We start from the raw sequence: 19071 nt of genomic DNA, 5'->3' as shown, positions 1-19071 counted from the left end.
ATGAATAAGCCTGATCCATAGACTTCTATAATCAAAGGACTCCGTAGGTACACCTGACTGCTGTTCCTTTGCTTTCTTTTCCCTTATATAAAATAAAAGAAACTTTTAAAACATCTTCCCTGCTGTGCCATCTTCTCGTATATTGACAAAATAGTTTTCCCAGGATATTCTGGTTTTAAATATTGAATTTTTAAAAAATATTTTAATAAAACAAATTCCTTCTCTCCTGGACCGTTTAAAAAGTACATCTGCAGATTGCTCTTTGGTTGAGGCAGGGAAGGGGAGGGAGTGAATATGCCAGTCTTTTCCCATCATCTTCCCTCTGCTAAAAGACCAGAGAAATTGCTGAATGGAGTGCCTGTTTCAAGCTACTTTGCAATCTGCATTTGCTACTCTTTTACCCCCTTAAAGAAAGAAACGTGCTCAGTTTTTTCCTGTCATCCCACCAGCTCTTGGGAGGCAAAGATCAGAATTAAGAAAAATGTCTTTCATGTAAATCAATCCTTTGTCATGCTGTGGAAAACCAGTGATGAATACCACAGAAAGCATCTGGCTAAACATATTGCACATTTCCAGGAAGCCCTTGTCCATTTTCAATCTAAGTATCAACTCAAGTCTGTAAATGTTACCAGGAAAAATAATCCTGTTTTCAACATCCAAAATAGATCTTCCTAATTTGTAGCTGGTAGGGGCAACTAGTATTAATACTGTGTTGGAGCAATGGCTTACACAGTTTTTTCCTTGATACTCAAAGGTAGGATAAAATACCACATTTTAGACATATACAACACTCTATTCTCCTGAAGGATGAATGAGGGATTTATGTTGGGTAATGCTTCTGAATACTAACAGGAATATTCGCAGAAGTCCTCACATGCTCTTACAGAAGAAAGCTCCATGTGTCTGTTTCTCCATTCCAGTCTCAGGCTGCAGCAATCAGCTATGTCAACAGAAGTCAAAGCTTCCAATCACAATGGCAGAAGTCCAGGCTGGAAAATCATGGATGAAATTTATACAAACTTATGTCAGTCCTGAAGAGGTGGACTCTCAAGAAGCTGGAACATTCATACTTTGCCACCCATTGCATGATTCCATAGAAGACAGAATTCCACAACTCCAAGTACAGGAAAAAAAATTCAAATGAAGAATGATGCAATCGGTGGATGATTCTGAGTAAATCCTCTGTTCCAGGGCCAGCCCACACTCTGGATAATAACATTCTGTCTCTTATTCAAAAACAAATCCCGAAGTTACCCATAAGTTTTACTTGCTAGCCAGACATTTTAAAGAACTAAATTAACAGGCACATCCAGCTTATTGCTTCTCTTTTATATCACACGTTTACATTCCTCCAGTGAGATGGGGAGGTATATATCCATAGATTTCCTCAAATCTATTCAATAGGTCAACCAGATCTGGGCCGCAAAATTCCAGATGACCAGAAATGCAGAGAACTCTAACTCAGAAACCTTTAATACTCTCATCTAGTGGTCATCTGGAATTTTGCAGCCCAGATCTGGCAGCACACAATGCCTCATGGTGAGTCTCCTTAATTTCTGCATGAAATGACAAACCATTTAAAAAAGTCTTGAGTTTAAACTTATATGTTCAAGAGAATCCAGATGCACAGCCTGTCAAGTTTGGAAGAGATGGACCGATTTGCAGTTGAATAGACAAGAACAAGAGGAGTGCGGTTTTAAAAAGAAAAGTGGAAGTGGTCTATAAGATAGCATGACATTAGAGTGATACTTGTTAAGATCCTAAGGGACACAGTTATAAATACTCCCAGCCATCCTGCCGCAATTAATAAATTGCTCATGAATAATCTGTTCATATTAAGTTTTTCTGGTAGTATTATAAAGGTCAGCTCCCCCTTCCCCCAAAGAGGGATTACATGCTTATATGCACACACTTTCTCTTAGGCAAACTTCACAGCTCTCAACATCTTACTTCTATAAAATTAAGTTTTCAAAAACATTTCTCTCTTGTTCTCAGGTTTTGTTAGTTTTTGAACATAAGCCCTACTCCAAATAAAATTTGTTGGTGTTCATGATACCTCATGCAAAAATTAAATATAACTCACTATATTACACTGTTGAATTCCCAGGTTTCATGATTTTTGGCTGATCTGAGTAAGTTCCTAAATATCACGGAATGAAACTCTAGACCCATAAGAACATATAAAGAACCTGAACAGATATGATGCTGTGCTGTATCAATTTGACAACTGCCCATTGAAACAAATTTCTGCCGCAGAATTTCTTGTTCTCCGCTCCCAAGAGAAATTTGCTGGATGCATGCTAGAAGGAATTCATGACTACTTTAGGAATCTGGGTCTACAGTTATTCACTTTAAGGACTTACCATGATTGCAAATGATTGCTCATCTCCAATCGTGTATGGCTTCTCTTTATAGATACTAGAATGGGAAACGGCACAGGCAGGGATCCACAGACACATATCTTTTAATAAGTAATTTCCCTGAACTAACTAATGAAGGTGTTAGGACAAATTTCAGTGACTGCTGTACATCACATGCTAGCCCTATTCCTAAGGAAATCAAGGTTCAGATTCTTACACCTTTGCAACAGGCTTTGAGGCTTCCTTCTTTTGGGTAGAAAAAAGAATTTCCACCTCTTCCTTCTGATGCTATCAGATTAGTCCAGCTTCAAGCTGTTTGCTGTTGTCAGAACTAGCTCTCACAGGTGGTATTGCTGATTATATCTGTATTTTACTTTTGTTTTGTGGAAATATTAAACTATCTTCAAAGGGAATTAACCCCTTGGCACAACCACCAGGGAACCAATGCTTTCACCATTCTGTCACCGAAACTTATTTCTTCCCCATCTTTCATTTTAAAGAGATGTAGAGTTTTACTGCATTGTGCAAATTTTGGAGAAAACCTATTTGGGCATATCTGATTTCTCTTTTTTTTTTTTATGCCTGTGAAACAATTCCACAGAAACAGTTTAAGACTCTCCCACTTTCTCTTTTGTACATCAATGTGCATAACGTGGACAACCCAAATTTGGGGTCCAAATCTATAGAGGAGGAGGAATGGGCATATAAAACATTAGTCCCCAAACAATTAGGAGTAATCTGAAGGAAACAATGTGAGATACTACCAGAGGCACATTCTTACCATCCTTTGTTTCTATCAGTCACCAAAATACAGGCTTTCTTTTCATTCCAGTGAATGCATTTCTTTCTTCAGTCAATTAAAAAGCATTGTTAAAGGAGAAAGCTTCATAAGGCCAAAGGTAAACACAGGCTGTTGTCTTTTAAGCCAATAAAGATTAATTTTATCATAACTTTAGGGTGTCATATATTCTAGTGAAATCTGTTGGCAATTTGCATTAGTATGCGGTTTCAGCTTTAATGAAGCATTTCTTTTTCAGAATAGCATCAGAAAAGCTTGTTTGTAGAAATGAATTTCCACATGTTGTAGTCCAAAGCTGGAAAATAAAGAACTCCTGTCTCTTATTTTTAGGCCTACAGATCCCTGAGGATTTCCAATCTTTCCATCAAATTTGTGGCTTTCATAGAGTTCAATTACAGCATTTGTTTTGATTTCAGTTCTTTACACCTCCCTATTTGTCTCCCATTTTTCTTCCTCTGGAGTTTGGGTATTATTAGTTTATAAACAACTGCACCACAGCCATATCTATTGTATATTCCACATATACTTTACACTGACATTCAATAAATTAATAATGAGCGTAAGGATGATAGTTACAGCAACTCTCTTTTTCTTTATATGATCATTTCTACATTCATCTGCAAAAGACCAATGTATGCTTTGCTGTTTTTACATAATTTTTTAAAAAATCTCATTAAAAGCGATTAAGCATCTACAAAGATATGCCTGAAAGGATGTAGATAGAAATTGGAAACTTTTGAAGGATTGTAGAACAAAATGTACAATTACACGTTTCAAGATAGAGCTCAGTGTTTCACTGTATAACTCCTGCAGTTCCCTACCATTAGCAGAAACAGAACTATGCATTTAGGAAAAGTGGTAAAATCATACAAAATAAGACAAAACGTGCCTTTTTAATATACGTGCACATTGTAAGCATATTATAAACCCAATTTCTGCTAAAGAATTGTGCCATAAGATTGATACTATCTTCTACGATATGCATTTTCTTCACATCATGCCTGCATATGATCCCGACCAAGTTCTGATGAGCATATCAGATCTCAAATCACCTAAGAGCCAAGCCAAGAGCCAGTTTGGTCTAGTGGTTAAGGTTCTGGGCTAGAAACCAGGAGTCTGTGAGTTCTAGTCCCACCTTAGGCATGAAAGCCAGCTGGCTGACCTTGGGCCAGTCACTCTCTCAGCCCAGCTAGGTGCAACATAGACTAGCCTCCTCATGGTGCACCCCACCCTGGGCAACGTGACTTGTCACGGCTAAATAGTCTAGGTCCAACATCTGGCTGCTGGACCTTACAAGGATTTCCCAGCAAGAAAAAGGCAGCATGAACACCAAACTGCTATGCCATATGATTACAGTAAAACAAACGAACAAACAAACCTAAGAGCTATACTATTCACCACTGAGCCCATACAGCAGACCCGTTAAGTTCAGGATAAGGAACAGACCCCTACATCCATAGTTCAGAGAAATTAGCAAAAACCTTGCACAAAATTATGCACTGGGAGCTTGGAAAAGAGATGCCATAATTCACTAACCTAGATACAAAAAGCTAATGAGACTTTTTGTTCCAGACAATATCTTATTCTGCATTCTTGTTTTAATTGCTTCTCTGCATCAACAGCTTTCTGCACAACAAAAGCTAGCACATCAGGGAGAATAGTGCTAAGACCACTGGACTAATTTTTAATGTTCAATATATTTTGGATGTATGGCAATACATCTCCAGGATTACAGGTATGGCCATACATGAATACTGGGACTGTTTCACAGTACTGCTAGTTCTCCATACATAAAACAAATGATTTTTGTCCCAAGCTTGCCAACAAAACTGAAAGATAAAGCAGCCATGTCACAGGACCATGACCATCCCACTTCATAACACTTATATGTCACCCTTTGAAGACAGTATATTGTCTATAGAGTAGTTATTGCCATGAAGCAGTTGGATGAACCTTGACACTTATTAGCAAGCTTTACAGATGATGCTGTAAATGGATATGCATTTGTGATTAACTCCATATAGATTCATTCCATTTCTATGTGGAAGTGTTTATTGTGTAGGAAAAAAAATTAAGGTCATCCCATGGAAAGGCCTTCCAGTATAAACAAGCCCCACTAAATTCAATGAAGGCTACACATGAGCACCCGTGGGAAGTTTATACCCATTATATTAAAGTCAAAGCAAAATAATTTGCTGATGGGTTGTCTCCTTTCCACCTTGCACTACGTGGTCTTGAGAAACATACTTCTGCTTCACTCGGCCAGTTTTTACAACACATCATCCCTGTTTGGAAGCTACTGGGAAGCTTCCTAATTTAAAAGATTTCATCTAACTTCAGAGCATTCTGGTTTGGAAATACCCTATATGGTACTTAAGCTCACCCCCTGCCCCAAACAAAACAACCTAAGTGTCCATCATTCCCATCATGTTTCAAGATGAAGAGTGGTGTCAAAATCAAAACCCATGGTTCCCACCATTTATTTATCTGTTTAAGCCGAGAGAACTAGAAAAGAGACTGGTTGTCCCTAATACTAGATTTTACCCAATATAGTTATAACGCATGAGGGATTTCAGCTCTTGGGCGTTTTTCTTCCGGCAAAACTTGGTAAGGGTTTCCCCCATTCTTTTTCCCTTCCCAAGGAAGAGAAGCCAGTGGCTTTATCAATGCCAGGATGCACCAGAGCACGCGCTCCTTCCTTCCTTCCTTCCTTCCTTCCTTCCTTCCTTTCCAACACATGAGAGCAGCTGGAAATCCACCCCGAGGCACAAAAGGACTCCCTCGCCCCCAAGGAACAAAAGAGCGTGAAAGAGGCGGAGGACAAGGGCGCAGCCGGCTGGAGAGCACGCGCGGCGCGCGAGGGGCATTTCTCGCCTTACCCTGCTGCCACGGAGCCCACGACGCCTCCTTCCCTGGAAGGTCCCACGTCGCTCCTGACGGCTTTCCCCACAATGTCGGGGGACCCTCTGCTCCAGGAGCTTTCTGCTCGCTCGCTCGCCTTCTTCTCCTCCACCTTCTCCTGAAGGACCCTCTCCCTGCCCCGCGCGACGGGCAGGCTTAGTTGGGGCGGGGTCCCTTCGAGCCCGTCACCCCGCTTTCACGCCTTCCCCAAGTCGCCCGGGGTACGGGAGGTCAGGCGTGAGGGCGTTCCCTGGGGAGGGAGCAGAGTCCCTCCTCCTCCTCCCCCCCCCTCCTCCCTTGGCTGCCCCTAAAAAGACGCGCACAGTTTCTCCTCCGCTGGATTCCTGAAGCCTTTCCAGCGGCCCCGCGGCATGTGGCTCAACGGAGCCCCGGAGCTGGGCAACGCGCTGCCAGGCCGGCTGGCCGAGCGGGAAGGAAGGCTGCCCCAGGCAGGAGGAGTTGGTCGCAAAGTGCTCGGAAAGTGAGTTGCTACCTCCCTTCCCGGCTCTGGCTGTTCGCTCCCTTTCTCTCTCTCTCTCCCCCCCACGCCCCCGCCTCGCTTATGTAGACGAAGGAGGAGACAGGCCGGGGAGAGAGCCGAGCCCCACCCCGCCACTTCGCTGGCTCTCGCGCTCCCCCCGCTCCTCCTCCATCTCCCGGGAGCAGCCGCCTAACAAGGACCCTTCTGTTGCCTGTGGCCCAGACGCTCTCGGGCGAAATGCGAGGTGGCTTCCCGAGCGCTTGCGGGCCGGCGGGAGCGGAGCGGAGCGCTGCGCGGGGGTTCCCCGCTGGTTGGACGGCTTCTTTCAGCGAGGCGAGGGAGAAGAGGCGCCCCTGGACGCCGCCTTTGGGGATACCGCGGAAAGTGCGCCTCCAGGCCGGGCGGACTGATGCCTGGCTTCTGGGAAAGGCGGTGGGAATGGAAGAGTTGGGGATTGGGGCTCGGCTGCGGCGCCATCACTGTACCCCTCTTTTTGTGGCGTTGGTTCGGCCCATCCTTCCCCAGCATGGTATCATCCTGGGCCACTCTTGTGAATTTCTGCATGACACCTCAATAAATAGGAGATTTGTGCCCCAGCCTCCTTATGCTGGTCTTTGACCGTAATAAAGACTTGATTTGATTTGATGCTTTGTGTCATTTGCACACAACACAATATGCCTGTTTTTCTTGACACCTGTGCAGTCCCAGATACTCTGCACCATCCTAGAGAACCAGGAAAAGATGCACATTGGCTACCTGCAGCAGCTTCCTGCCCCTCAGGTTGTGAATTTGTGATCCACTCTTCCCACCAGATCCCAAGAGCCGTGCTTTGTAGGCAGTCCTATTAAAAGAGGAAACTTAGGGATAGTGTGATCCTAAATTTCAAAGTGATTCAAGGCCAATTCAAAAGCAGAGGTAGACTAGGGTCATAGGCTAGACTGGAAAGTCGCAAAAATCTTAGAAGAAACCATTAGCAAGCCTCTTCCTTCTTGTTGCCAAGAAAATTACATGAGTGTGTTCCACAAACTCTCCAGGAGTCAAGATTAATTTAAAGGAGACTTTACCTTTTTATATAGAATGGTCAGTATAATCATGTCCCTTATACCTAGTTTTTAAGGTAATGATTACTGTAGTTACCTCATCCATTTCATTCTAATCTCACCACTCCCTTTCTTTATATATCTACATTATATCTGTATCTACTAGCATAAAATGATCCTCTGTGCAACCGATGGAAGTTGCCTCTGACCATAATCAAAATTCAGCTCCCAAACCAGCTTCACAATTGTGCCAAACTTCAACCCCTATACTGAGGAGAGCTTTAACTCCAGCCAATTTTAATGCACTCCCCGGACCTGTTTTGGAAGGGAAATACAGACAATTTTGAAGCACGATATTGTCCCTGCTTGCCCCTGCGGTATGGATGTAATAAAAGCCACCGGCCATGTTCTTCTTTACTGTCAGTTTTGTAGGTCATTCAACTACGAGCTGATCACCCCTCTTTTAACTAAACTCCCATGACATTCTGATAATTTCTATTTACACTGTCTGTTAGATGATTGAAATAACTCTCTGTTTAAAAGTAGCAAAATTTGGTACATTAGATGTAAGGTCTGCCCATAAATGGCCAATAACAGTTATTGGCACAGTTAGGTGCTGATTTTACTCTTGTTTTTAAAAAATTGTATTTTATACGGTGTATCTATTAGCCACAGTTTACTTTCTTAGACATTGGAGCCATCAGGTTGATTAAGGCAACACCATTCAGTCTCCTCCATCATCCCTTTTATGCCTGATCTACATCTCTACGCCATAATATTACAGTCCGCTAGCCCTGTGAGGTAGTCCAGACAACAAGCACAACCAGGAGTACTAGCCCTATCTTTATTGTAAGGTTACATTAACAGAATCTTGCAAAACTGAAAGTATTTCTCCCGTCTCTTCCTTTTACTCTCCAGAAAACTAGGGAGGGCCCCTTCTGAAAGACATCCCATATCCTCCCTCCTTCTGTGGGCTGAGATACCTTTTACGAGCTGGTTGGCTCTCCCTCCTGTCTCCCAAGGTCATTCCCACATGCCATTGCACAGTTACACCATTAATACGCAGTTTGAAATACCTGTAGATTTTAGTAATTTAGTGATTTGGTAAACTATCTAGCCATTTGTAATTATTTATTTTTAGCATTACATATAGTTTTATATAATAGTACCTCTTACATAGATTTATGTGTATGGTATTTATCATTTGTTTCAAAATCTTAACAATACATATAACCTTAATGATATTGGTACTATACTTTAGTTTGTTGTTTATTCGTTTAGTCGCTTCCGACTCTTCGTGACTTCATGGACCAGCCCACGCCAGAGCTTCCTGTCGGTCGTCAACACCCCCAGCTCCCCCAGGGACGAGTCCGTCACCTCTAGAATATCATCCATCCATCTTGCCCTTGGTCGGCCCCTCTTCCTTTTGCCTTCCACTCTCCCTAGCATCAGCATCTTCTCCAGGGTGTCCTGTCTTCTCATTATGTGGCCAAAGTATTTCAGTTTGGCCTTTAATATCATTCCCTCAAGTGAGCAGTCTGGCTTTATTTCCTGGAGGATGGACTGGTTTGATCTTCTTGCAGTCCAAGGCACTCTCAGAATTTTCCTCCAACACCACAGTTCAAAAGCATCGATCTTCCTTCGCTCAGCCTTCCTTATGGTCCAGCTCTCGCAGCCATATGTTACTACGGGGAACACCATTGCTTTAACTATGCGGACCTTTGTTGTCAGTGTGATGTCTCTGCTCTTAACTATTTTATCGAGATTTGTCATTGCTCTTCTCCCAAGGATTAAGCGTCTTCTGATTTCCTGACTGCAGTCAGCATCTGCAGTAATCTTTGCACCTAGAAATACAAAGTCTTTCACTGCTTCTACATTTTCTCCCTCTATTTGCCAGTTATCAATCAAGCTGGTTGCCATAATCTTGGTTTTTTTGAGGTTTAGCTGCAAACCAGCTTTTGCACTTTCTTCTTTCACCTTCATCATAAGGCTCCTCAGTTCCTCTTCGCTTTCAGCCATCAAAGTGGTATCATCTGCATATCTGAGATTGTTAATGTTTCTTCCAGAGATTTTAACTCCAGCCTTGGATTCCTCAAGCCCAGCTTGTCGCATGATGTGTTCTGAATACAAGTTGAATAGGTAGGGTGAGAGTATACAGCCCTGCCGTACTCCTTTCCCAATCCTAAACCAGTCAGTTGTTCCGTGGTCTGTTCTTACTGTTGCTACTTGGTCGTTATACAGATTCTTCAGGAGGCACACAAGATGACTTGGTATCCCCATACCGCTAAGAACTTGCCACAATTTGTTATGGTCCACACAGTCAAAGGCTTTAGAATAGTCAATAAAACAGAAATAGATGTTTTTCTGAAACTCCCTGGCTTTTTCCATTATCCAGCGGATATTGGCAATTTGGTCTCTAGTTCCTCTGCCTTTTCTAAACCCAGCTTGTACATCTGGCAATTCTCGCTCCATGAACTGCTGAAGTCTACCTTGCAGGATCTTGAGCATTACCTTACTGGCATGCGAAATGAGTGCCACTGTTCGATAGTTTGAACATTCTTTAGTGTTTCCCTTTTTTGGTATGGGGATATAAGTTGATTTTTTCCAATCTGATGGCCATTCTTGTGTTTTCCAAATTTGCTGGCATATAGCATGCATTACCTTGACAGCATCATCTTGCAAGATTTTGAACAGTTCCGCTGGGATGCCGTCGTCTCCTGCTGCCTTGTTATTAGCAATGCTTCTTAGGGCCCACTCAACCTCACTCTTCAGGATGTCTGGCTCTAGCTCACTGACCACACCGTCAAAGCTATCCCCGATATTGTTATCCTTCCTATACAGATCTTCCGTATATTCTTGCCACCTTTTCTTGATCTCTTCTTCTTCTGTTAGGTCCTTGCCATCTTTGTTTTTGATCATACCCATTTTGGCCTGGAATTTACCTCCAATGTTTCTAATTTTCTGGAAGAGGTCTCTTGTCCTTCCTATTCTGTTGTCTTCTTCCACTTCCGCGCATTGCTTGTTTAAAAATAATTCCTTATCTCTTCTGGCTAACCTCTGGAATTTTGCATTTAATTGGGCATATCTCCCCCTATCACTGTTGCCTTTTGCTTTCCTTCTTTCTTGGGCTACTTCTAGTGTCTCAGCAGACAGCCATTTTGCCTTCTTGGTTTTCTCTTTCTTTGGGATGTATTTTGTTGCTGCCTCCTGAACAATGCTGCCAACTTCTGTCCAGAGTTCTTCCGGGACCCTATCTACTAAGTCCAGTCCCTTAAATCTATTCTTCACCTCCACTGCATATTCCTTAGGAATATTAGTGAGCTCATATCTAGCTGATCTGTGGGTCTTCCCTAATCTCTTTAGTCTGATCCTAAATTGTGCAAGAAGAAGTTCGTGATCTGAACTACAGTCAGCTCCAGGCCTTGTTTTTACCGACTGTACAGATGTCCGTCACCTTTGGCTGCAAAGGATGTAGTCAATCTGATTTCGGTGTTGTCCATCTGGTGAAGTCCATGTATAAAGCCGTCTCTTAGGTTGTTGGAAGAGAGTGTTTGTTATGCAGAGTGAATTGTCTTGGCAAAATTCTATCAGCCTATGTCCTGCTTCATTTTGTTCTCCCAGGCCATACTTACCTGTAATTCGAGGTGTCATTTGACTGCCCACCTTAGCATTCCAGTCTCCTGTGATGAAAATAACATCTCTTTTAGGCGTGTTGTCCAGTAGGTGCTGCAGATCCTCATAGAACTGCTCTACTTCAGCTTCTTCAGCATTTGTGGTTGGGGCGTATATTTGGATCACTGTGATGTTAGATGGCTTGCCCTGAATTCGAATTGAGATCATTCTGTCGTTTTTTGGGTTGTATCCAAGCACTGCTTTAGCCACTTTACTATTAATTATGAAGGCTACTCCATTTCTTCTGTGGTCCTCTTGTCCACAGTAGTAGATCTGGTGGTCATTTGAGGTGAAGTGGCCCATTCCAGTCCATTTCAGTTCACTGACGCCCAGAATGTCTATCTTTAATCTTGACATCTCACCAATAACCACATGCAATTTGCCCTGGCTCATAGATCTTACATTCCAGGTTCCAATGGTGTGTTGATCCTTAGAACATCGGATTCGCCGTTCACCACCAGCACCGTCGGCCGCTAGCCGTCCTTTCGGCTTTGAGCTAGCTGCGTCATCACGTCTGGGGCTAGTTGAGCTCATCCTCTGTTCCTCCCCAGTAGCATTTTGACCATCTTCCGACCTGGGGGTCTCACCTTCCGATGGTATACCGACATATCTCTGGTTGTACTGATCCATTTAGTTTTCACGGCAAGAATACTGGGGTGGGTTGCCATTACCTTCCCCAGGGATCGCATTTAGTCTGACCTCTCTGTCATGACCTTCCCGTCTTGGGTGGCCCTTCACGGTTTAGCTCATGGCATCATTGAGGTGCTCAAGCTCCAGCACCACGACAAGGTAACGATCCTTTGCTGAAGATATTTTAGTAGGTTCATGTTAATAAAACTTCCTATGCTTTAGTACCCATCTAGAGGCCTCCTGATCATCCTAAACATGCTGTTCATAATAACCAATAAACAACAGAGTTATCTTTGCAGTATTCTCAGATTATTGCTGCTGTCATTTCAGCTTTGGAAGGGCTGCGTGAAATTCCAGAAGCAATTAGGCTTGCAGGTGATCTACCCTTTCAGACAACTAATCTTCATCAGTGCATATTGTCCCATTCCTTTCCTCTTTGACAGCATTTTGTCACTAATCCCACAAGCCTCTTCATCTACCACAAACGTGAAACAGCATGTTGTACATATGCTACAGATAAAAGTGTTTTATCTGCTTTAATAGTTGATCTTACTGCTTTAGCAAGTAATGAGCAAACTGAACTTTTCTCACTAGCGCCTATTTCAGTTGGTTCCTGACTTCCTGGCTGTTGCTGAAACTATTCCTGTGGGGTGACTTTTAAATAATTGCCCCAGTTACTCTCTCTGTGATTTTTTGTTTCTTTTAAGTCTAGGTACTTGGCTAAAGGCAGCATGTTGCAGCATGCCAGTGTGGATTGCATGCAGCCGGAATGAACATGGGTATAAAGGAGGCACTCTTGTCAGGTCATACAAAGAAGAATCTTGTGTATTAAACCAGTTGTCAATGATTTGTGGCTAGCTGTGGCTTTTTCTATTGCAGATAATGCCGGCAGTGAAGTCTCACCTTTTGTGCGGTTCAACTGTTTTCTGAAATGGACAGGGGCAGACACAGGGTGCTTGAGGTCTGAGGCCAAAGACAGAATTTATTTATTTATTTATTAGATTTTTTTTTTATCCCGCCTTTATTATTTTTATAAATAACTCAAGGTGGGAAACATACCTAATACTCCTTCCTCCTCCTATTTTCCCCACAACAACAACACTGTGAGGTGAGTTGGGCTGAGAGAGAGGGACTGGCCCAAGGTGACTGGTCCCACTTGAAATGGCCCCTCTTCTTATTCTGTATGCATAAGTAGACCAGACTAATAATTAAATGTTAGTTCCAGATCAGTGAAGGAACAGATCTCCTACCATACTGGGGAGGGAGTCCAGTTTAGAGGCCCTGGGGAAATCAGATGGCATAAAATCAGTCCTGTATTCTTGATATCTGCCATCCAAAGCTAATGCCCAAAGCTAGAGCATTTTCCAATGTTTTCTATGGTCATCAGTTGGAAGTATGCAAGGACAAGTGAGAAAATGAATAGAAATCTATGTTTTTGCATATTAAGTATTATGTGCACCCATGTTACATTATATGTACATCCAAATGCACAGAATTACAGCCATACAAATCACAAATATGTTTAGTTTACTGTGGGCTGGGGTTTAGAAACACTTTATGTCATCAAATGAGGCTGTGAAGTATTAATCATGAAAATGACAATATTTCACTTCTCAGTAACCTCTACCATCCCACACATATTTCTGGTTGCCCCATTTTGGAAAAAGAAAAACTTGCAATCCATTAAATATCAAGAGAACAGGAACTGATTAAGTTGTTCACACTTGGCATCCAGGTGGCTGCTGAATCCTTCTCTGGTCTTGATTACTGAAAATTAGCAGTATGATTTCTTGCTACTTTCAGACTTAAAAAGAAAAATCCATACCCTTTGAAAAGTGACCCCACCCACTTGACACTTTTGCTGTGGTCATTATAACCCCTACACCCATCATTCTTTGTCCTGGGAAGACTTTAAAGATGGGCATCCCTAGGGGTGGGGGAAGCACAGGGTGAGAGGTCTGTGATGACATCATTATTCAGATGACAAGACTTGTGTACGTTTCAGAAGTCATGACATCATTATGTAACCACACCATTTGCATGATGACATTGTGTTGCACGAGTCATTTTGACATTAGCATGACTTCTTACAGACACTAGCAGGCTTTCATTTAACTTCCAGACAGTTCTAAGCTCAGTCTGTAAAAGCAAATTGTGAACCAGCTGCTGCATTTTTTGATGTACCTAAAAGGCTTGCAACTGGTAGGAACTAAAAATAAAACATTTGAAACCCTGGAAAGATGAAATATTCATCTTCCAGATATGGATAGACATCTCACATCCAGCTCTGGAAAGACATTTTTTTTCTTTAGGGCAGTGACATTTTATGTATATATAATGCTATTCCACATCATAGTTGGAGATTTTATGGTTCCCCCTGAGCTTTGCATTGTGAGATTCCAAGCCAAATTATATTAGCAGAGGCATCTGGATTTCTAGTGAAAAAGGTTTTCTGCTTTTTAAATCATCCCAATAAAAATGATTAAATCCTTTCTAAAATATTTTTTATGTACTATAGATTTTCTGGCAGGCTCATAATGTCATGATGTGAAGTAATCATATGGGAAATATAACCAGGTATAGCAGCCCTTATTTACAGCAGTGTTCCCCAATGGGATGTGTGAGGATTATAGCTTCTAGGGTCTTTGCTTACTACTGAGTTGAAGTGCTTTCCGCCCATCCTTGAAAACTGCACTGGCATGAAATTACTTTCCCTGTTGTTGATCTGTGTCCTCCCTCTGTTGCCTCTGTTCCCAGTCATGGCCATCATCCGACTTCTCTCCAAGGTGACAGAGCCCAACAGATTTTACATACCTTGAGGTTGTCCTTGAGTGGTACTGGAATAATAGGGAAAATACTACTTAAATACCAGTATAGCTAAAAACTACTAAGCCTGTCTCCTGCCTGGGTTGAGGATGAGATGAAGGCATCGCTATGAGGATGCTGCAGAAATAAAGATGTTGCCAAAGCATAATTGTGCCACGGTTAGGAGCAAGTGGAAGAAGGACCCTACAATTATGAATTAGCTTTGCCTACACTAGTTGGAAATTCTGGAAATCGTACTGACGCATCTGGAGTGTCCCAGGTTAGAAAAATCTGATTTCAAGATTATGATTTTTCTTTTCAAGAACTAAAAAAAACAAAACTTGAAGGAAAGAGAAGAAGAGAATGATCAATAGAAGGTGGATGGATTCCATTACAATGGTGATAGGTGCAGCATTGGAAGACCTAAAAGACCAGGTTAGGGACAAAATCTTCTGGAGAAAATCTATCTTTGTGGTTGCTAAAAGTCAACACTGACTGGATGGCACATAATCAGTCAGTCAATAACAAAACAAAGCCAGGTTATGCTATATTGGATGAGTTTGTTACTATATCCAATATTATTTGATGCACAGGATGCATTTTGCACAAAAGCTGTTCAGTATCCACAGGTTTTGGAATATTAGTTTCTTAAGTACACAGTTGACTCAGTTCTCTAATGCTTTACAAGGTAAATACGAAGGGGTATTTAATAAACATGCCAGGGTTTTAATTAAACCAATTCCAATTTCTGGAATTTCATTTGCATTAGATTAAGTGTCTAAAACTGGTGCGAGTAAACAGTTTTTGGGATATGTTTATTAAATGAGGATTCTAAAGCTGTTTTCACACAATACACTAGCCCATGGTTAATTCAACCATGCTTTATTGACTTAATACATTGAACCATAAAACTAGTTACTCTAGCTGTTTGGTAAAACGTGCTCTGCCACAAACTAGCTAATCATATTTTAGCTTAGCATCTTGTGCAAATTTGGCCCTAACCTTTTACCAAGGTAGGCTGTGTGCTGAAAGGAATGCAGCATATATTATAGGGCTGGATAGCTACATACATGGCTGGTTTTATCATTATGCGGAAAGTGGAAGATGCTTCAAGAAATCAATTTTTATAGATTTTATGAAAAAGGAGCCAAACTTGTCTGGGCTTGGAAGCTAAGCAGGGTTGAAGTCTGGTTAGTTCTTGAATGGGAGAAGCTGCACTGGCTCCCAGTAGGGTTCCTGGTGCGATTCAAGGTGCTGAGTATCTCCTTTAAGCTCTATAAGGCCTGGGACCAGGTACCTGTGGGACTACTAGCCTCTCATTTATTTATTCTTAACTTAACTAAATGAGTCTTCCAAAAAAATCCAGCATGGTAAGGAATGTGGTGGGTGTCTGGGCACAATGCTGGAGACCAAGGAACTAAGCCAGAACTGAGCAAACAACATTATTGCTTAGCACAATACAAGGACTCTGTCACTCATTTGTTGTTATACCTGGTGGTATTCAAAGGCTTTCAATGGTACTGTAACCATCCACAGAGTGGAAGAGGTTGGGAAGTGCTGTGCTAAGCCCTAAATCGAAGACAAACACTTTCTCCAGGGACCACACTTCTTTTGTCTTTCTGCCTCCAAGGTTAGAACAGGAAAGGATGATAAAGTGATGTCTTCGGAAGGCGTGGGCCCACATGTTTTGCTTTGCTTAAGAAGTTTTGAAGGTGGGGCCAATTTGAAGAAAAATAGGTATGTTAAGGAAGGTCAATGAATGTGCAGCTGAAAACTCATTTGACCATTAGCTTTCAAAGGGGCAGTCTCGGGAAGTGGGGCTGTCCCTTAGAAGGGCCAGAAATATATATATATGCTGCTGAAGAATAGCACTATCGCATGATGCAGATGGCTATGTAGCTGTACTGAGCAGCAAGGGGTTCCCCATCTAACAACAGTGTTCTTCCTTGAACATCCAGCCTGGCTGTATTTTACCAAATGAAAAGATGGCAACATCCATGGGATACCGAGCATGACATCTGCATGCACATAGCTTGCAGCAGTGAATATGTGTTGATTGGAAGCTTAAATTTTATGGTTAACTCACATTCTACAGAGACACAATTACAACTTATTTCCAGCATTGCAAGAAAATGTGTACCTTCTGTGTTGTGGTTAAGCAAGAGCCATAAAAAATATAATTAAAAGTCATAGCAATGTTGGCAGTGAACACAAAAGCAAGGCATTTGGTAATTGGACATAGGTGTTATTTGAGAACTACTTACCTATGGGGAATATCCTGCTCCATATGGACAGCTGGAGCAATAAAAATATCAGGGCTGGTCCTAGAGAAGAACTGAGTCATTCTTGCACTTTTCGAACCAGCCTGCTGCTTTGTGGCTTTCTCTTCATGCAAAAAAGGAATTGGGAGACCAGGGTTTTTGAATGCAACAAATATTAGAAATGTATAGACTTCTCCTTTTTCTATTAGTTTCACAGCACTTTTGAATCACAGTGGAGTTTACCCCGCAACAAAGCACATTTCTTCGTTTTGAATAGACACAAAGGATATTACTTGCATGAATGCCCTTTAATGACTATCAAATTAGTGCTACGATGAGTTCACACAGGAGATGGCCATGTCAAAAAATGTAGGTTGACTTGAACTAGGCAAAGTTCAGGATTCAGTCAAGCGGTAATATGCTTGGCCATGTATTTGGATTGGAACCCTTCCCATGCTTACCACATCATCACTCTCCAATCCAGCTGTTGGTAGCCAGCAAGTGTCAAGGTCTATAAGTTGTGAGCTGGACACAGAGCAAAGAAATCGCATGCCTCAAATCAAGTCTAGCTAAGATGCATTCCCAGCATGTTATTTTTGTCCTGTGGAAAGATGGCAACAGAATCATCTTGAAGAGTTATGCTGTAAACCAGTGTTTCTCCAACTTGGCAACTTTGAGATGTGTGCATGGCTGGTTGGGGAGTTCTGGGAGGTGAAGTCCACACTTCTTAAAGTTGCCAAGTTGGAGAAACACTGCTGTAGACAGTATGTGTTTCTCACATCCCATGTATCTTGTAAATGAAATAGGTGCACGTTCTGAGATGACTATGAACTTGCCACCACCAGAGAAGTCTCAACTGCAGCTCTCCATTTTCCCTGAATGGCTGTCACTGAATACGTACTACAGTATTTAGCTTCTTGGGAATGGTTGCTTGCTGAATTGAAAGGCATAACATTTTGGGGGTGGGGGTGGACACAGCAATGAATGCACTTATTTCTTTTGCCTTGTTCTTACATATAAGCATGCATACTCACCTTGCTCTTTCTTTGGGGGCAAGCAACATTATGAAAAGCACAGCAAATAAACAAGGAATAAAGACATCAGGTAAGAAAAAGGGAAATAGAGCTAGACGTCATTTAAATCAACATCATTCACAGTACCTTTGCATACGTTTCTGCCCTTGCAAACCATCCTTGCATCCATCACATCCATATTCTGCTTCATACATTACCTTTTGGTCTTCAAACTTCTCATCTCTCCTTTCTGAGGATCTCATTAATTCCATCCAACCAAAACTTCTTCAGTATTCCTCTCAACCCATTCACTCTTCCACCATAAATTTGTTTTGCAATTCAGTCCTCATTCATTCTCTCTAAATGGCCAAACCACTGCAGTGTAATTCTCTTGTACTAGTCACTCACTCTTGTATTCAATCCACATACATTCAGCACCCAATCTTCTTGAACCACTCTCTTCTTGCTTTGCCATGTGCACTGTACCCTATTCTCATTGCATTCAACTTAATGCCATGTTTCTTCTGATGTACTCAACTCTTACTCCATAACTTAAAATCATTTACTCCATTTTATATATTTGTGGTATATAAAATCACAATAAACTGCTTCATTCAAGGCTACTCTAAGCAGTGCTCAAAAGCAAGAGCTGCAGCCAATTGGATGGGCGGTTCTACAAATAAAATAACAGTGACATACAGTAACAGAAATACAATATAAAATTATAATAACAATTATAATTAATATAAAATGCCTGGCACCAGGAGGAATACAGCACTCAGAGGCCTTCCAGATCAGCCAGGTCTTCATGAGCTTCTTGAAGGCAGGAGAATGGGAGTGACCCTTGCCTTGGGGGAAGCTGTTCCAGATGAGGAGAGCCCCACAGAGAATGTTCCATGTCAGACATGTAAAACCTTCCTGCTTGATACATTAATTTTCAAATCCAGGCTGAAAAGCATTACCTTCTAGCTTTGACCACCTTTATTTCCCAAAAGTATTCCGAGACCAACCTCCTTCTTCATAACTACAAGGACAATCAAGCATGATGGGCAAAACGTACACCATGCTCTGTGGCTTGTCCTGAGTGTAAGCTAACCATTGGTAGTGTC

This window comes from Candoia aspera, chromosome 6 (assembly GCF_035149785.1).
Source record: "Candoia aspera isolate rCanAsp1 chromosome 6, rCanAsp1.hap2, whole genome shotgun sequence".
In the NCBI taxonomy this organism is placed as follows: domain Eukaryota; kingdom Metazoa; phylum Chordata; class Lepidosauria; order Squamata; family Boidae; genus Candoia; species Candoia aspera.
This window is presented reverse-complemented; position numbering follows the sequence as displayed.